Consider the following 20,911-nt stretch of genomic DNA (forward strand, 5'->3'; position numbering starts at 1 on the left):
AGTCCATGCTGCTGGCCCCACTCCAGTCTGTGCTGCTGGGCCCACTCCAGTCTGTGCTGCTGGGCCCACTCCAGTCCGTGCTGCTGGGCCCCACTCCAGTCTGTGCTGCTGGGCCCCACTCCAGTCCATGCTGCTGGCCCCACTCCAGTCTGTGCTGCTGGGCCCACTCCAGTCCATGCTGCTGGGCCCCACTCCAGACCGTGCTGCTGGCCCCACTCCAGTCTGTGCTGCTGGGCCCACTCCAGTCTGGGCTGCTGGGCCCCACTCCAGTCCATGCTGCTGGGCCCCACTCCAGTCCATGCTGCTGGGCCCCACTCCAGTCCATGCTGCTGGCCCCACTCCAGTCCATGCTGCTGGGCCCACTCCAGTCTGGGCTGCTGGGCCCACTCCAGTCTGGGCTGCTGGGCCCCACTCCAGTCCATGCTGCTGGGCCCACTCCAGTCTGTGCTGCTGGGTCCACTCCAGTCCGTGCTGCTGGGACCACTCCAGTCTGTGCTGCTGGGCCCACTCCAGTCCTTGCTGCTGGGCCCACTCCAGTCTGTGCTGCTGGGCCCCACTCCAGTCTGTGCTGCTGGGCCCCACTCCAGTCCATGCTGCTGGGCCCACTCCAGTCCATGCTGCTGGGCCCCACTCCAGTCCATGCTGCTGGGCCCCACTCCAGTCTGTGCTGCTGGGCCCCACTCCAGTCCGTGCTGCTGGCCCCACTCCAGTCTGTGCTGCTGGGCCCACTCCAGTCTGGGCTGCTGGGCCCCACTCCAGTCCATGCTGCTGGCCCCACTCCAGTCTGTGCTGCTGGGACCACTCCAGTCTGGGCTGCTGGGCCCACTCCAGTCAGGGCTGCTGGGCCCACTCCAGTCTGGGCTGCTGGGCCTACTCACTGCTCTCACTGTCATCTTTGTGACTGAGCTCTTCGCCGAGAGTTAAGTGAGATAAAAATAAAACAAAAATTGAGACAAGAGAGAAATAAAATAATTAAAAAGGGAAGTGGACAGTGCGGGTTGAGCCCTGGGCTCAGAAATCCTATTCCACTGCCATCGTACTGAACGGTTATCCGATAGAGCCAGGTTGCACAGTTTAGGCCTTTAGAGTCTGGAGTTTGGAGAATGAGGGGAGATCTAGTTAAAGGGGATTGATGAAGTAGACAGGAAGAGGATGTTTCTTCATGTGGGCCAATCTAGAATGAGAGTTCCTAATTTTAGGATAAGGGACGGCAGATTTAAAACAGAGGTGGGGAGGAGTTACTTCTCTCAAAGGGTCGTGGATCTATGGAGCTCGCTCCCCCAGAGTGTGGGGGTCGCAGGGACATTGAATAAATTTAAGGAGGAGATAGACAAATCTTTGCTCAGTAATGGGTTGAAGGCTTATGGAGGTCAGGAAAGTGGACCTATTCCTGAGATGCTGCCTAACCTGCTGTGCTTTGACCAGCAACACATTTGCAGCTGAGCTGGGGTCAGCCATGACCGTGTTAAATGGTGGTGAAGGCTTCAGGCCTACTCCTGCTCCTGCCTCTTCTGTTCTGGGATAAAAATAATAGACAAGGCCAAGGGGAGAAAGGTGATTGGCTCCACATAATGCTGCTCATTCAATGAGACAGAATAGGCATGATGGGCTGAATGGCCTACTTCTGTGTTATTACCATCAGTAGAACATAATAGTTACTCAGATGCAATGATCTTGTTACTATGTGATGCAGGAGTAGAAGCAGGGCCATTCAGCCCATCGACCTCGCCCTGCCATTCCTTGAGATCACGACCGATCGGATAATCCTCAACATCATGTAAATCGATAAACGGCCACCCACGTGCTGATGTCAAATCCAGAAGCTAGAGGGTGCCGTAAATGGCCGCAAGCCTGACCCGGTTTGGACATGGCAACTTTCTAAGCTGCAGTCTGGCTCAGTGGTCAGCACCGCTGCCTCACAGCGCCAGGGACCCGGGTTCGATTCCAGCCTCGGGTGACTGTCTGGGTGGAGTTCGCACGTTCTCCCCTCCTGTCTGCGTGGGGTTTCCTCCCACTGTCCAAAGATGTGGATTGGCCATGGGAAATTGCTCCTAGTGTTCAGGGATGTGGAGGTTGGGTGGGTTACTCTTTGGAGGCTCAGTGTGGACTTGTTGGGCCGAAGGGCCTGCTCCCACACTCTAGGGATTCTGGGTGTGCTGCCAATGGCTCTTTTACTGACATGTGTTCATGGTTCACCTTCCACCACAAACAGCTAGGAAGCCAAGAGACCACCACAGGGAAATACACGGGGTGATAGCCCGTTACTGAAAGGACCCAGGCCTATCCTCACTAGAATACCAGTGGGTGCCGAATGACGCCATGTGATGAAGGGAGTTTATTGTCAAAGCTGTGTGGCGATTGATTGGTGATATCGCAATGAAGCCACATTCGTGATCGCTGTGGGTGATGAATTTGATTTGAAGTGTGATTCAGAGTTTGTACCTTACCCCACACACACTGAGAAATGACAGAGTTAATCATTAAGCCGACAGATAAACTGAAAGATGACGAGCAACTCAGCGTTTGTCATCGATCAGCCGCAGTGTGTCACATGTCCCATTTCAATGGGATTCATAGAATCCTAGAGAGTGGAAACAGGCCATTCAGCCCATCTAGTCCACCCCCCCTTCCCCAGACAGCATCCCACCCTCTATCCTTGTAACCCCTAGCTAACCCACCATTCCTGAACACAATAGGTAATTTAGCACGGAGAATCCACCCTAACCTGCACATGTTTGGACTGTGGGAGGAAACCGGAGCACCCGGAGGAAGTCCCCACAGAGATGGGGAGAATGCGCAAATTCCACACGGACAGTCACCCGAGGCTGGAATCGAACCCGGGTCCCTGGCGCTGTGAGGCAGCAGTGCTAACCACTGAGCCACCGTGCCGCCCCCAAGTTGGAAAAAGGGTGATTTTCCACTCAACTGGTGTAGGTCAGATTTGATATCTATTAAACCCACTTAGAAACTATAGAATCCTGCATCACAGGTGATGGGCATTTAACTCTCTGCACCTCTATTGGCTCTTTCTAAGTAGTGCCCAATTATTCAGAACGCCCAATTCCCCCATCCTCCATTTTTGTTTGTTGATATCCATTCCCTCTACAATTATCTGTGCAGTTCCCTTTTGGAAGTTATTGTTGAACCTTCATTGCACATCTTTAAGAACGAGGTCAATTCCTGGAATGTCGGGATTACCTTACACTGAAAGACTGGAGCGACTGCCCTTGAGTTTAGAAGACTGAGAGGGCATCTGATTGAGACATATAAGATTATTAAAGGATTGGACACTCTGGAGGCAGGAAACATGTTTCCGCTGATGGGTGAGTGCCGAACCAGAGGACACAGCTTAAAAATACGGGGTAGACATTTAGGACAGAGATGAGGAGAAATTTCTTCACCCAGAGAGTGGTGGCTGTGTGGAATGCTCTGCCCCAGAGGGCAGTGGAGGCCCAGTCTCTGGATTCATTGAGGAAAGAGTTGGATAGAGCTCTCAAAGACAGTGGAATCAAAGGTTATGGAGATAAGGCAGGAACAGGATACTGATTAAGGAAGATCAGCCATGATCATATTGAATGGTAGTGCAGGCTCGAAGGGCAGAATGGTCTACTCCTGCACCTATTGTCTCATGTCTATTGTTTCAGGTAGGATTGTGCAGAACATAAATGAATTCACTGTTGTTAACAAAACTTACTGTTTTTGTTTTGACAATTGCCTGACCTTCTGGTTACTGACCCTCCAGTCAGTTTATTTACTTCAGTCTCTGTTACCTCTAGATCAGGAAAAGCGTGCTTTCTAGTCTCACCCCTCCACTGGTCCCAACAAAGTCTGAACTTAAAAAGGGAGGGTGACAGTGTCAATTCTTGCTTCCACAGAGAGAGATTAGCAGACTGCAGGAAGCTCAGAAACAGGCTAGCCAGATTCTGTCAGTAACAATTAAAGAATGAGTTTAATCGCAGACAAATCTTACTTAAGCAAAAATGCAAGGGTTATTAACAGAAAGTTTTAATTGTGCAAATTATGCAACTACACCTTTCTTTTGAAAAACACAAACGCGCACACAGGCCCCAGACAAACCATCCAAGCCTGCAAAAATCCTAAACAGGCAGAGGTGGGGACTGCAGATGCTGGAGATTTGAGTTAAGATGAACGTGGTGCTGGAAAAGCACAGCAGGTCAGCAGGAAAATTGACGTTCCGGGCAAAAGCCCTTCAAAGGGTTTATGCCCAAGGCGTCGATTTTCCTGCTTCTCGGATGCTGCCTGACCTACTGTCCTTTTCCAGCACCGCTCTAAAAATGCTACAAAGTCTACTTTCAATGCGAATTGGCCAAATCTTGGTTTAATTCAGAAAGGACAACTCAGTCTGTAGTGACCGTCATAACGTATTGGGACTGGATTCTCGATTTGGATCAATTTTGGCTGACTGACTCATTTTTAATCTGCAGACAGCGGGGTTAATTGAGCAGTCTCCCCGACAAACTGGCTTTTTGCAGTAACGTGACCTGCCAGTGGGTTTTCAAGCACACATCTTGAGGCAAGAGGAAGACAGATAGAGGGCAAAGACTGTTGCTCCAGACACAAGTTATCTCTCTGACAGTCTGTCATCGATCGGACGCAGTGTGTCAAACGTCCCACTTCAATGGGATTCATACAATCCCTACAGAGAGGAAACAGGCCATTCAGCCCATCGAGTCCACACCGACCTCCCACCCCCACCTGAGAGCATCCCACCCTCTAGCTAACCCACCTAGCCTGCGCATTCCTGAACAGAATGGGTGGTTTAGCACGGCGAATCCTCCCTAACCTGCACATCGGTGGCACATTGGTCAGCACTGCTGCCTCACAGCGCCAGAGACCCGGGTTCAATTCCCACCTCAGGCAACTGACTGTGTGGAGTTTGCACGTTCTCCCTGTGTCTGCGTGGGTTTCCTCCCACAGTCTAAAAATGTGCAGGTCAGGTAAATTGGCCACGCTAAATTGCCCATAAAGGGGTAAATGTAGGGGAATGGTGGGTTGCGGGTCGGAATGGACTTGTTGGGCCGAAGGGCCTGTTTTCACACTGTAAGTAATCTAACCTACAAACAGAGTCGTGCGTACTCCCTTTAAGATTGTTGTGACCAGTCTCCTTTGCTTTACCAAGAAATTCTTTCCAAAAACTCCAGATAAATGTGGTGTTCTGAATTAATATTTCAGCTAATACGTCTTCATAAATTTGAAGAGCACTATCAAATTCCCCCTGCTGTTTCTCTGCTCTAATGAGAACATTGCTAATCTCTCTCCAGCGCTGGAATTGCCCCACCTTGCTTTGCATAGTGGATTACTACCTCCAGGATGTCAAAGTGCCTGGCCGCTCAAAAGGAGGCCATTCGGCCTACGTTCTTTGGATGTGGACCTCACTGGCATTGATCGATTGTGCTGTTGGGCTGGCTTGTAGCACTGCTGCAGTCCTTGATGGTGTAAGTTATTCCCTCCCTGTGGTGAGATTATTTTAAAGAATCCCTACAGTGCAGAAACAGACCACTCGGCCCGACCAATCCACACCGACCCTCCGAAGAGTAACCCACCCAGACCCATTCTACCTGCGCTCAACATTTCCCCCTGACGAACTCATCTAACCAACGTTTAGGGCAGGAGCCCTTCAGTCAGGGAGGAATGTACATTCCTGATGAAGAGCTTATATCCAAAACATCAATTCTCCTGTTCCTTGGCTGCTGCCTGGCCTGCTGTGTTTTTCTAGCACCACACGCTGATCTCTGATCTCCAGCATCTGCAGTCCTCACTTTCTCCTAATCCACCTATCCCTGATCACTACAGGCAATTTAGCACGGCCAATCCATCCTAACCTACACATCCCTGGACACTATGGTGCAATTTCCCACGGCCAATCCACCCTGACCTGCACACCTGGGGACTGTGGGAGGAAACCGGAGCACCCGGAGGAAACCCACCCAGACACAGGGGAGAATGTGCAAACTCCACACAGTCAGTCACCCGAGGCTGGAATCGAACCCCCAGGTCCCTGGCGCTGTGAGGCAGCAGTGCTAACCACTGAGCCACCGTGCCGCCCCTATGAACAACAGAAGCTGGGTTGCTGATCAATCCCATGTTAACCAACAGTTTGAAGTCAATGTTCTGAGGAAGGGTCACCAGACCCAAAATGTGAACCTCTGATTTCACTTCACAGAGGCTGCCGGGTTTTTCTAGAAAGGTCCATTTTTGGTTTTGAAGTCAGTGGCAATGTTTTGGTTCTGGATTCTGCATATAGGTCAGAGCAGGCTTGTATCCCGAATCCCTAGTGGCCTACCCCTTGCTCCTCTCTTCTGTGTAACTACAGGTATTAAAATTACAGATGCTTTTAGAGAAATGTAAGCTTTAAAAATGCTGTGCTGGGATTTGGATATATATCTCCAGATGACTCATCCATTATCAGGCATAGCAATGTCTAACTGAATGAGATGGGTTTCTACTCAGACCTAACTTGTTTTTATTCATTCACGGGATGGGGGTGTCACTGGTCAGGCCAGCATTTATTGACCATCCCTAATTGCCCAGAGAGTCAACCCCCGCATTTCTGTGGGTCTGGAGTCACGTGTAGGGCCAGACCAGGTAATGTAGAACATTACAGCACAGTACAGCCCATTCAGTCCCTGATGTTGCGCCGACCTGTGGTTCCAATCTGAAGCCCATCTAACCGACACTATTCCATTCTCATCCATATGCCTATCCAATGATCATTTAAATGTCCTCAAAGTTGGTGAGTCTACTACTGTTGCAAGCAGTGTGTTCCACGCCCCTACTACTCTCTGAGTAAAGAAACTACCTCTGACATCTGTCCTGTATCTATCACCCCCTCAATTTAAAGCTATATCCCCTTGTGCTAGCCATCACCATCCTAGGAAAAAAGCTCTAACTGTCCACCCTATCTAACCCTCTGATTATATTATATGTCTTCATTAAATCACCTCTCAACCTTTTTCTCTCTAACAAAAACAGCCTCAGTTCCCTCAGCCTTTCCTCATAAGACCTTCCCTCCATACCAGGCAACATCCTGGTAAATCTCCTCTGAACCCTTTCCAAAGCTTCTACATCCTTCCTGTAATGTGGTGACCAGAACTGTACGTAATACTCCAAGTGCGGCCGCACCAGAGTTTTGTACAGCTGCAGCATGACCTCATGGCTCCGAAACTCAATCCCACTACCAATAAAACCGAACACACCGTATGCCTTGGTAAGGGTGGCAAATTCTGAGGCAGGGTCACTGGACCTGAAACATTAACTCTGATTTCTCTCCACAGATGCTGCCAGACCTGATGAGCTTTTTCAACAATTTCTGGTTTTTGTTTCTGCTTTGTAGTATTCGCAGTTCTTTTCGTTTTCAGTAAGGATGGCAGATTTCCTTCACTGAAGATCATTGGGTTTTTCCTGACAATCGTTTCATGGTCGTCGTTAGGCTCTTAACTCTGGAGTTTTACTGAAATCAAACTCCTGTCATCTGCCGTGGTGGGATTTGAACCTGGGTCCCCTGGCATTATCTGGGGATAATAGTCCAACCATAATTCCACTCGGACATCGCCTCCCCTAACTACGGAATTCACGGCCCAAGGGAAGTGTTTGAGGCAAAATGGACGTCACAAATGTTCAGTCTTGAGACACTGGAACAACCTTAAATGAAACTCAGAAATTCCTGAGATGATGGAGAGAGACCCTTGAGAGTAGTGGGGGAGTGACGCTCGAACGATGTGTTCAGAATTCGATCTTGAGAAGTTTTAGAATTATTCTTCCTTGTTTTCCCTCACTTTCCCTTCAGGCCTATGTGACAGAGATTCAGAGCCACCGGGCAGGGAGAGTGGCTCAGCTCCCAGCTTCCTGAGATCCCCCCGACAATTTGAACATCTTCCCACCCAGGCCCACAAACGCGCTGGTCAAACCGGGAGATACAGAGCTCCTCTGATAACTCTGAGACATTCCTAAACCTTTTATCCCCACTCAACCCCCCCACACTCCCATCAGCAACCCCCTCCCCCACCCCCACCCCCCGCCCCCCTGTTTTGTGCTGGGAAATTATCAGCAACTTCGCAGTGAGATCCGGGAGTGGGCAGAGTGGCAGAGGAGGGAACAGAGCTTTAGGAGTGAGAGTTAGGGGGGAGGGGGTGTGTGAGGTGGAGGAGTGAGAGTCGGGGGAGGGGTGTGTGAGGTGTAGGAGTGAGGGTTGAAGGGGAGGGGGTGTGAGGTGTTGGAGTGAGAGTTGAGGGGGAGGGGGTGTGAGGTGTTGGAGTGAGGGTTGAGGGGGAGGGGGTGTGAGGTGGAGGAGTGAGAGTCAGGGAGGGGTGTGTGAGGTGTAGGAATGAGGGTTGAGGGAGAGGGGGTGTGAGGTGTAGGAGTGAGAGTTGGGGGGAGGGGGTCTGAGGTGTAGGAGTGAGGGTTGAGGGAGGGGGGTGTGAGGTGTACGAGTGAGGGTTGGGGGAGGGGGTCTGAGGTGTAGGAGTGAGAGTTGAGGGAGAGGGGGTGTGAGGTGTTGGAGTGAGGGTTGAGGGGGAGGGGGTTGTGAAGTGTAGGAGTGAGGGTTGAGGGAGAGGGGGGTGTGTGGTGTAGGAGTGAGAGTTGAGGGGGAGGGGTATAAGGTGTAGGAGTGAGGGTTGAGGGAGAGGGGGTGTGAGGTGTAGGAGTAAGAGTTGGGGGGAGGGGGTCTGAGGTGTAGGAGTGAGGGTTGAGGGAGAGGGGGTGTGAGGTGTACGAGTGAGGGTTGGGGGAGGGGGTCTGAGGTGTAGGAGTGAGAGTTGAGGGAGAGGGGGTGTGTGGTGTAGGAGTGAGAGTTGAGGGGGAGGGGGATAAGGTGTAGGAGTGAGGGTTGAGGGGGAGGGGGGTGTGAGATGTAGGGTAGGGGGTCGAGGGGGAGTGGGGTGTGAGGTGTAGGGGAGAGTGTTGGGGGTGAGGGTGGTGTGAGGTGTAGGGGTTAGGGTTGGGGGAGGGGAGTGTGAGGTGTAGGGGAGAGGGTTTGAGGGGGAAGGGGTGTGAGGTGTAGGGGTGAGGGTTGATGGGGAGGGGTGTGAGGTGTAGGGGAGAGGGTTTGAGGGGGTAGGGGTGTGAGGTGTAGGGGTGAGGGTTGGGGGTGAGGGTGGTGTGAGGTGTAGGGGAGAGGGTTGATGGGGAGGGGTGTGAGGTGTAGGGGTAAGTGTTGAGGGGAGGGGGTTGTGAGGTGTAGGGGTGAGGTTTGAGGAGGAGGGGGTGTGAGGTGTAGGGGTGAGGTTTGAGGGGGAGTGGGGTGTGAGGTGTAGGGGTGAGGGTTGGGGGGGTGAGGTGTAGGGGTGAGGGTTGGGGGGGTGAGGGTGGTGTGAGGTGTAGGGGTGAGGGTTGGGGGTGAGGGTGGTGTGAGGTGTAGGGGTGAGGGTTGAGGGGGAGTGGGGTGTGAGGTGTAGGGTGAGGTTTGGGGTGTGAGGTGTAGGGGTGAGGTTTGGGGGAGGGGGTGTGAGGTGTAGGAGTGAGGGTTGAGGGGGAGGGGGTGTGAGGTGTAGGGGTGAGAGTTGGGGGGAGGGGGTCTGAGGTGTAGGAGTGAGAGTTGAGGGAGAGGGGGTGTGAGGTGTTGGAGTGAGGGTTGAAGGGGAGGGGGTTGTGAAGTGTAGGAGTGAGGGTTGAGGGAGAGGGGGGTGTGTGGTGTAGGAGTGAGAGTTGAGGGGGAGGGGTATAAGGTGTAGGAGTGAGGGTTGAGGGGGAGGGGGGTGTGAGGTGTAGGGTAGGGGCCGAGGGGGATTGGGGTGTGAGGTGTAGGGGAGAGTGTTGGGGGTGAGGGTGGTGTGAGGTGTAGGGGTTAGGGTTGGGGGAGGGGAGTGTGAGGTGTAGGGGAGAGGGTTTGAGGGGGAAGGGGTGTGAGGTGTAGGGGTGAGGGTTGATGGGGAGGGGTGTGAGGTGTAGGGGAGAGGGTTTGAGGGGGTAGGGGTGTGAGGTGTAGGGGTGAGGGTTGGGGGTGAGGGTAGTGTGAGGTGTAGGGGTGAGTGGGGTGTGAGGTGTAGGGTGAGGGTTGGGGGTGACGGTGGTGTGAGGTGTAGGGGTGAGGGTTGATGGGGAGCGGCTGTGAGGTGTAGGGGTAAGTGTTGAGGGGAGGGGGTTGTGAGGTGTAGGGGTGAGGTTTGAGGAGGAGGGGCGTGTGAGGTGTAGGGGTGAGGTTTGAGGGGGAGCAGTGTATGAGGTGTAAGGGTGTGGGTTGGGGGGAGTGTGTTGTGAGGTATAAGGGTGTGGATTGAGGGTGAGGGTGGTATAAGGTTTGGGGTGAGGGTTGGGGGGTGAGGATGGTGTGAGGTGTAGGGGTGAGGGTTGGGGGTGAGGGTGGTATGAGGTGTAGGGGTGAGGGTTGTATGAGGTGTAGGGGTGAGGGTTGAGGGGGAGTGGGGTGTGAGGTGTAGGGGTGAGGGTTGAGGGGGAGTGGGGTGTGAGGTGTAGGGGTGAGGGTTGGGGGAGTGGGGTGTGAGGTGTAGGGGTGAGGGTTGGGTTGAGGGTGGTGAGAGGTGTAGGGGTGAGGGTTGAGGGTGAGGGTGGTGTGAGGTGTAGGGGTTAGGGTTGGGGGTAGAGGGTGGTGTGATGTGTAGGTATGAGGGTTGGGGGTGAGGGTGGTGTGAGGTGTAGGGGTGAGGGTTGAGGGGGAGTGGGGTGTGAGGTGTAGGGGTGAGGGTTGGGTGTGAGGGTGGTGTGAGGTGTAGGGGTGAGGGTTGGGTGTGAGGGTGGTGTGAGGTGTAGGGGTGAGGGTTATGCTGTGAGGGTGGTGTGAGGTGTAGGGGTTAAGGTTGGGGGTGAGGGTGGTGTGAGGTGTAGGGTTGAGGGTTGGAGTGAGTAGGGTGTGAGGTGTTGGGGTGAGTGTTGGGATGTGAGGGTGGTGTGAGGTGTAGGGTTGAGGGTTGGGGGAGTAGGGTGTGAGGTGTAGGAGTGAGGGTTGGGGGGGTGAGGGTGGTGTGAGGTGTAGGGGTAAGTGTTGAGGGGGAGTGGGGTGTGAGATGTAGGGGTGAGGATTGGGGGGTGAGGGTTGGGGTGTGAGGGTGAGGGTTGGGGGTGTGAGGGTGGTGTGAGTTGTAGGGGTGAGGGTTGGGGGTGAGGTTTGGGTTGTGAGGGTGAGTGTTGGGGTGTGAGGGTGAGGATTGGGGGGTGAGGGTTGGGGTGTGAGGTGTAGGGGTGAGGGTTGGGGGTGAGGTTTGGGTTGTGAGTGTGAGGGTTGGGGGGTATGGTGGAGTGGGGGTGTGCGAGTGAGCAATGTGTAAGGGTGGATGGAATGCTTGCGTTGTAGATCTCAGTTGCTTCCCCGATCTTATCCTTTCTGGGCTTGTGGGGGTCTCCCATAACTGTTCTTCCACACCAATTTTACCCGACCTGACAGCTCTCTGTGCTGTAATAGAACATAGACCATTACAGTCCAGTAAAGGCCCTTCGGCCCTCAATGTTGTGCCGACCAATCTGTAGCCCATCTAATCTACGCTTTCCATTCTCATCCATGTGCCTACCCAATGTCCATTTAAAAAGCCCTTAAAGTTGGTGAGTCTACTACTGTTGCAGGCAGTGAGTTCCACGCCCCTACTACTCTCTGAGTAAAGAAACTATCTCTAACATCTGTCCTTTATCTACTACCCCTCCATTTAAAGCTATGTCCCCTTGTGCTAGCCATCACCATCCAAGGAAAAAGGCTCTCACTGTCCACCCTATCTAACCCTCTGATTATCTTATATGTTTCAATTAAGTCACCTCTCAACCTTCTTCTCTCTAATGAAAGCAGCCTCAAGTCCATCAACCCTTACTGGTAAGACATGCCGTCCATACCAGGCAATATCCCAGTAAATCTCCTCTGAACCCTTTCCAATGCTTCCACATCCTTCCTATAATGTGTTGACCAGAACTGTACGCAATACTCCAAATGTGGCCGCACCAGAGTTTTGTACAGCTGCAGCATAATCCCATGGTTCCAAAACTCAATCCCTCTACCAATAAAAGCGAACATACCATATGCCTTCTTAACAACCCTGGGTGGCAACTTTGAGGGATCTATGGATATGGACACCGAGATCTCTCTGCTCATCTACACGACCCAGACTCTTACTATATTAGCTCAGTACTCTGCATTCCGGTTACTCCTTCCAAAGTGAGTCACCTCACACTTTTATGGATCACCTCACACTTTTCCCAGCTCTGCACCCCCCAAACAGCAGCAATGGAGAGTGGCTCAGCAGTAATGCCACTGGGTTAGTAATCGTGAGCGCCTCACCCCACCCACGCCAGAGTTGATGGGTTCGAATCCCAGATGGTGAAACCTGAATGCAATAGAATTCTGAGGCTTATAAAAACCGGCTGAAACTACAATAGAATCCCCACAGTGTGGAAACAGGCCATTCGAGAATCTTTCGCTGGAGAAGCGCAGCAGGTCAGGCAGCATCCAAAGAGCAGGAGAATCGACGTTTCGCTTATGCCTGCTCCTTGGATGCTGCCTGACCTGCTGCGCTTTTCCAGCAACGCATTTTCAGCTCTGATCTCCAGCCTCTGCAGTCCTCACTTTCTATTCGAGAATCTTCGTCGGGAATGCATTCAGCCCTTCGGGTCCAGCCTGTCCCCCCTGGTGTAAGGCAATAGTGCTAGCCATTGACCCACACGTAAGGGGGGCAATTGTTGTCTAAACCTCCCCCCCCCACCCCCCAGTCTGATTTAAGGACAGAAATCTGCCAACCTTACTTGGTCTGGCCAACACATGACACAGCTAATGTGATTGACTCCTAAATGCCCTCAGGGCAGTTAGGGATAGACGGTGAATGCTGGCCTCACAAGTATATCCTGGAAAACAAACGTTACATAAGCCTCAGGGTGACTGCACCCAACCCCTAACTGCAGGGCGGGAAATCCAGGAATTCTCTGCCAGGGAAGGGGAAAGCAGAAAATGCTGCAGCAATCCCCAGAAGGGTTGGAAAGGCGAGAGAATCATTTGCAGCAGATAAGGCTGAGCGTTGCTTCCTCATTTAGCATTCCTCGCTGCAGTGTGAGATCTAAATGTCTGAATCTTTGCTATGCTGTTCACGTTAAGTCCTGCATGGAAACACATTCGGAATTAAACAGGTCGTGTAGCCTTTGTCGAAGGGAATCGAGCGTGAATAATTAGTGTGCTCTAACTGTTCTGGGAAAGAGGAGATTTTACAAAAAAAAACATGGAAATTCTGCTCCAGCTCTCATACATGCTTGAAAGATTCTGCACACACTAAGGGGACATGTCACTACTGTTTCAGCTGCATTTTACCAGTGTTTTGTACAAGGACCTAATGTAGCGACTTGGTAGAATTACAGCAGCCTCTCTTCAAGATATGCCTCACTGAAATGAGTCTATGAGTCTATGCCCCAGTCAATATTTATCCCTCAGTCAAGACCACTTGGAGGATAAAGCAGGCATGGCGCGCTAGAGAAGCACAGCTGGTCAGGCAGCATCCGGGGAACAGGAGGGTCTCAAGCATAAGCTCACATTCCTGATGAAGGGCTTATGCCCGAAACGTCGACCCTCCTGCTGTTCGTTTCCAGCTGTGCCGCACTTTTTGACTCTGATCTGCAGGCCTCACTTTCTCCCAGTAAAAGCAGGATGTCTAGTCCTCTCTGCTGTGAGCCAGCTCCCAGCCCATGCTGTTGGAGTCAGCCCAAGGTAGGCGTTCGGACCCCATGAGGTTGCGAGTGGTCACGATGGACCTCTTGCTTGAGCAGAGGGTTGGTCATGGCCCATTCACCAACGGTTGCTCTCTCACTGCGAAGAGCACCCTTGAGTTCGGCAGAGAGGCCAACAGGGAGGCTGGAGATACTCACCATGTCAACAGGGTATGACCAGCCGTCGGAGTTTGCTTCATCAGTAACGCGTCCTTAGAGGACATGTCCAAGGGGTCTCATCGTCCATCCTGTGGCTCCCAGGAATGTTAAACTTTAAAATGTTCAACAAAAACGATTTGCTGGGATTGGAGGATTTGAGCCATAGGGAGAGGCCGGGGTTATATTCCCTGGAGCGTCGGAGGCTGAGGGGTGGCCTTATAATGGTTTATAAAATCATGAGGGGCATGGATAGGGTAAATAGACAAGGTCTTTTCCCTGGGGTGGGGGAGTCCAGAACTAGAGGGCATAGGTTGAGGGTGAGAGGGGAAAGCTATAAAAGGGACCTCAGGGGCAACTTTTTCACGCAGAGGGTGGTACGTGTATGGAATGAGCTGCCAGAGGAAGTGGTGGAGGCTGGTACAATTGCAACATTTGAGAGGCATCTGGATGGGTATATGAATAGGAAGGGTTTAGGGATATGGGTCGGGTGCTGGCCAATGGGACTAGATTAGGTTGAGATATCTGGTCAGTGAGTTGGACCAAAGGGTCTGTTCTGAAAATGTGTTGCTGGAAAAGCGCAGCAGGTCAGGCAGCATCCAAGGAGCAGGAGAATCGACATTTTGGGCATAAGCCCTTCATCAGGAATCGTTGAATTTCCTGTTGCTCGGATGCTGCCTGACCTGCTGCGCTTTTCCAGCAACACATTTTCAGCTCTGATACTCCAGCATCTGCAGACCTCACTCTCTCCTCAAAGGGTCTGTTTCCATGCTCTCCAGCTCAATGCTGTAAAAAAGTGGGCAGCATTCATAGACCCCAATTGTAAGGGACACAGCCCAATTCCGCTGTGTCTAACAGCATCAAGTTGTTGCTGAACCTTTGAGTGTATTACTCAGCATCCTCAGAGAGCAGTCAACCAGGTAGCAGTGGACTGGAGTTACGTGTAGGCCCGACACAGGGTCAGGGAGCAATAGGTTCCTTGTTATTTAAGGAAGTGGTGGGTTTTCGCAACAATTGTTGAGAGCAATTGCTACGATTTACCATCCCCACTGTTATTTATTTGTATTAGTTTGTCCTTTTCTACAGTCAGAATTGAACTTACAATTCATTCAGTTCTGTCTCGCAATCGCTGTATTGTCCATGCACTCTCAGAATTCACTTCCTTTGTGATATCAACATCAGAGGGGAGCATCTCTTTCCTACTCTCTCTCCTTTTATTTCCTCCCTCTTTTTAAACTCCTTGATCCAAATATCTATCTTTCTCCATCCCTATTTCTTTCTAACACTATCTGTAAAAGTAATTCTCTTTCTCTGGCTACGTTCACCATAAATGCGTCTCTTTCTCCAAATCCAACTCCCTAATCATCTCCATTCTTTTATTTTCTATGCATCTTCTTTCTAATTCACTATTTGTAATGTATCTCAATTTTTCCATGCTTCATTCCTATCTCTTTCCAACAATTTGTTTTTATCTTCCTCTTTCTCCCTCATGCACCCTGTCAAACTCATGTTAAATGGCAATTCCTTAGAATTTTGTTTACAAAAAAATTGTTTGTTTTCCTTCCAAAGTCCTTTTTCCCCTGAAATAAATACCGCGTCCTGTAATTGATGGATCTGAATGGAACTGAACCTGTTATGTTCAGCAGCAATTAAGAGAAATTAAGCCGCTCTAAGTTCCAAACATTAAGTGGCTGTGATGCCTCCTGTAGTCCACCAGCCCTGAGTGAAGTGGGGCTGGGAGGTGTGTGTTGTTGACAGACCTTGATCAGCCCAACCCCCAAATTTACATCCCGTGAACCGAGAATGAGGTAGAGGAGGAGGTTTAGTGCCAGGCGCGCCTGGTTGGGGTAGGCCGGGAGCAGGGGTTCCTGGTTAATCGGTGAGGCGGCAGTGGAACTAGGGACCCACCCGGTTACAGGGTGAGTGTGGGGCCAGTTTGGAACCTGGAATTAACAGTGTCGGCCCAGTGACAAAGAGATGAAGACTGGCTTCCCCTATGTTAGTTGGTCTGGCACAGGCAGCAGCGAGGTGATGGAGGAAGGGTGACAATGCGGGTGTCATTGGTGAACCGACTCAGCGATCATGGAGGAACAATGGTCAGTCAGCTCCATCACAGTGACTGAGAGATTAACTCTGCTGCCTCAGAGCGCCAGGGACCTGGGTTCGATCCCAGCTTTGGGTAACTGTCTGTGTGGCGTTTGCACGTTCTCCCCATATCTGCGCGGGATTCCTCTAGGTGCTCTAGTCCAAAGATGTGCAGGTCAGGGTGGATTGGCCGTGCTAAATTGTCCCATAGCATTCAGGGATGTGTAGGTTAGAGTGGATTGGCCATGCTAAATTGTCCCATAGCATTCAGGGATGTGTAGGTTAGGGTGGATTGGCCATGCTAAATTACCCCATAGTGTTCAGGGATGTGTAGGTTAGGGTGGATTGGCCATGCTAAATTACCCATAGTGTTCAGGGATGTGTAGGTTAGGGTGGATTGGCCATGCTAAATTACCCCATAGTATTCAGGGATGTGTAGGTTAGGGTGGATTGGCCATGCAAAATTGTCCAATAGTGTTCAGGGATGTGTAGGTTAGGGTGGATTGGCCATGCTAAATTGTCCATGGTGTTCAGGGATGTGTAGGTTAGGGAGGATTGGCCATGCTAAGTTGCCCCATAGTGTTCAGGGATGTGTAGGTTAGGTGCATCAGTCAGGCGTAAATGAAGAGTAATAGGGTGGGGAATGGATCTGGGTGGGTAACTCATTAGAAGGGTCAGTGTGGACTTGTTGGGCCTAATGGCCTGTTTCTGCACTGTAGGGATCCCCATGATTCTATGGGGCTGGATTATGGCGACAGTTGAAGCTTTGCACTATACCTTACCCTGTTGTTCATTGCAGAGCACAAATGGCAATAAATCATCATTCATTCATTCATCCGTGATGTGTTATTTCACAAAACAGCCTGGAGATGCCACCTCACTGGGTGAAACCAGTGTTACTACCCCACTGCCAGCAACCAAAACTGTGAGGTGCCCCCACCCTGAGTTCCCTGGCCCAGCTGCCTCACCATTGCCACCGCCAAAGGAACTGTGTGTGGGCTGCAGGGGGTGCGGGCTGTGATTTCTAATCTAGCTGTTTTTCTTTTCCCCTATTAGCGAGTTGTTTGTTTCTCCAGCAGAGCTTCTTATCTCTGGCTCTGCAGCCCTGTCTTCCCTGAGCGAGGTAGGATTAACTGTCAGCGCTGGGATACTATCTGTAAATTGCTTTTCTTCTGTGAAAATGCCCTAATGGAATGAAACACTGTTTTCCTCTGCCATTAATTATGCATTGATACAGAACGCCTGTCCTCCCCGTGCTGCAGACAGAGAATTAAAAATCTTTAAGGCTGAAGGACTGTTTATACTTTAAAAATGTGTTGCTGGATAAGCGCAGCATCAAAAGAACAGGAGAATCAACGTTTCGGGCATAAGCCCTTCAAGGGCTTATGCCCGAAACGTCAATTCTCCTGTTCCTTTGATGCTGCCTGACCTGCTGCGCTTTTCCAGCAACACACTTTTAAGCTCTGATCTCCAGCCCTCACTTTCTCCTGGACTGGTTATACTCCTTTGCAAATATGTATTTTCTTCTCTTGCCTGTCAAAGTTTGGATTTCAGCCTTAACCCTTTCTATTCTGGTTTCTGTTTGAGCCCTGGACTGGAGACTACATCGGGGAGGGCCAGGGGTGGAGGCTGGAACGGAGGCTGCTTTCTGGAAGGAGTTCCCTGGGTTGATTCTGGAGTTGAGAGGGTTGGGACGTACGAGGAGAGATTGAGTCGGCTGGGATTATTTAGATTACACGCAGTGTGGAAACAGGCCCTTCGGCCCAACAAGGCCACACCGACCCGCCGAAGCGCAACCCACCCATACCCCTACATTTACCCCTTACCTAACACCACGGGCAATTTAGCATGGCCAATTCACCTGACCCGCACATCTTTGGACTGTGGGAGGAAACCGGAGCACCCGGAGGAAACCCACGCAGACACGGGGAGAATGTGCAAACTCCACACAGTCAGTCGCCTGAGGCGGGAATTGAACCCGGGTCTCTGGCGCTGTGAGGCAGCAGTGCTAACCACTGTGCCACCGTGCCGCCCACTAATTATACTCATTGGAATTCAGGAGGATGGGGCTTGATCTTATAGAAACATATAAAAATAGGAAGGGAATAGATAAGGTGGAAGCAGGGAGGTTGTTTTCACTGGGGGATGAAACTACAACTCGGGGGCATAGCCTCAAAATAGCAGGGAGTAGATTTAGGGCTGAGTTGAGGAGGGACTTCTTAATCCTAAAGGGTTGGAAATCCATGGAATTCCCTGCCGAGTGAAGCAGTTGAGGCTACCTCGTTGAATGTTTTTAAGGCAAAGTTAGATTATTGACCAGAAAATGAATTAAGGATTACAGTGAACAGGCAAGTAAGTGGAGCTGAGTCCATGAAAAGATCAGCCATGATCTTATTGAGTGGCAGAGCAGGATGGAGTAAGGCACCATGGCCTACTCCTGCTCCTAGTTCTTATGTTCTCCACTTGCTGCTGCCCCCCCACAGGTCTGTCCCAGGAGAAAGGTGGGAGCAGACGAGGGGGTTGCTGGAGGCGTCTCTATCCCATTGCTACTGGGATAAGGCTTGGCATGTCAGACAGGCGGGGGGAGTGGCAGTAACACCACAGACGGGTCACTGTAACAGGGTCACTCCTCTGCCACCCCTCCAACCCGCTGTCCCAATCCATCTTTTTGTGACAGAACGCTCAAAAGAAAAGATTATTTTTACATCCACCACCGCCCCTGCTGCCAATCCCACTTGGTCTCAGATGGCGAGATTTTTCTGTTGACGGGGAGCTGGGTTGGCAATGTGAAGTGATACCAACGTCGTGGGTTCAATTCCCACGCCAGCTGGTATAACCGTGGAAAACCCACCTTCTTGACCTCAATCCCTTGTCTGAGATGCTGTGACCTTATGGTAACTACTGGTCCTTTCTCTCTTTCTCTCTCTCTCCCCCCCTCCCCCACTTTCTAATGCCCCACTGGGACTATCGTAGCATTACCATACAAACGCAAGAGACTCTTCCCAAACATTTTCTCATCCAACACCTGAAAAATGGATCAGAAAACCAGCAGACCACTTGTGAACAGCCCTTTCGTAAGTGTTTTCAAGATAGTGGGCACTGGTGTTGGAGCGTTACGTTTCACATAACTTGATCAATGAACGACCACCCAGAGGACTGTATGTATGTCTGGACTTAGAGCTCTTGCCTGTTCAAATCTCATCAGGGGATAATTGTGGACTCAACATTTCAGCAAATACTTTTTTTTCAAGAATAGTGCTAAATCCCTTCAGGGCAAGTAACCTCCTGTCCTTATCCTCGCCTGACCTATGTTACGCCCATAACTGACTCAGACGGCCTTCAGGGTAATTACAGATTGTCACAGTGTCATCAAGTATAGTTAGATATATTCCTGAAGACTTCAGAGCAGTGCACACACAGACATACGTACACACACGCACACACACACAAAGCTCTCACATACGCACAGACACAGACACACATACACAGTCTCTCTCACACTCTCTCACATACACACTCTCACACACACACTCTCATACACAAACTCACACTCTCTCACATACACACACTCACACATTCTCACATATGCACAGACACAGACACATATACATGTGCACACTCTCTCTCACATACACAGACTCTCACATACCACATACTGTACACACATGCACTCTCAAGCACACGCACACTCTCAGGCACATGAACAGACACACATAGACACACATGCACACACAGATACACATTTATACTCTCAGACACATGCACAGAAGCATACACACACACGCTCAGACACACACTAACACACAAACACACATACATGCACTCTCAGACACATACACACTCAGCCACATGCACAGACATCAGCACATACTCTCAGACACACAGTCTCACACACACACATATACCCACACTCCCTCACACACACCTTCACTCGCGCACGTGCACACACACACACACACACACACACACACACACACTCATAAACACAAACACACATTGGCTGTTCATTGACTGAGATGTGTGATTTCTAATTCTCCAGGGCCAGTATAAAAAAGTAATAAATTTCTCATTAAATAATTGGATCATTCAGTCACCTCCAATCACCAACACCCGAGTAGATCTATTATGTATGTAATGCATAAGCAAAATTCCTCAAAAAATGACTATTGTGTTGTTAAATACTTTCTCAGGTGATTGATTGGTAACTCTTGCAGTCTCCAGGGTAAACCAGAAAGAGTTGGGCAACTTCCAGATGGCCAATAAAAGCAGCTGTTGACAAAGATGGCTTGTCCCCACCTTCTCAAGGGTCATTAGGAATGGACAATAAATGCTGACTAACTCAGCGATGATCCCAGAAGTGAATATTGAGAGAAGGGTCCCTGTCATGGGTATGTTATGTCACATTACATATACCTTATACGTTGTGGTTCTGTTCGCCGAGCTGGGAATTTGTGTTGCAGACGTTTCGTCCCCTGTCTAGGTGACATCCTCAGTGCTTGGGAGCCTCCTGTGAAGCACAAATTCCCAGCTCGGTGAACAGAACCACAACAATGAGCACCCGAGCTACAAATCTTCTCACAAACTTTGAATATACCTTATACCTTAAAGAGACAAGCTGAAAATATCTTCATTATATCATACCTGAGATCTCTGACTCCATCCTACCCGTGGAGATCACTTGAAGCATGACATGCTTTTAGGGATATTCTCCAGCTGAAATCTTGTAGGTTAATGTTAACCTGAAGAATGTACCCGAGGAATATAAAATATGTATTTAATAGTGAGGTGTAATAAAAGTCTGTTGGATCTTCAATAGCCGAATATCCACCCCCAGTTTCTCATTTTACAGGAGATAATGTAAGCATTGCGCTATTGTCCGAAACAGCTTGTTGGAAGCCAAACTCATATCGGGGCATGCTCAGAAAACACACACGTATGTTCTCCCCTGCACTCATATATGTGTTCCGCAATCTCACTGCATGTCGCTAGTCTGTAATACTACAAGAGCACGTCAGAGACTAGG

This window comes from Hemiscyllium ocellatum, chromosome 45 (assembly GCF_020745735.1).
Source record: "Hemiscyllium ocellatum isolate sHemOce1 chromosome 45, sHemOce1.pat.X.cur, whole genome shotgun sequence".
Classification (NCBI taxonomy): domain Eukaryota; kingdom Metazoa; phylum Chordata; class Chondrichthyes; order Orectolobiformes; family Hemiscylliidae; genus Hemiscyllium; species Hemiscyllium ocellatum.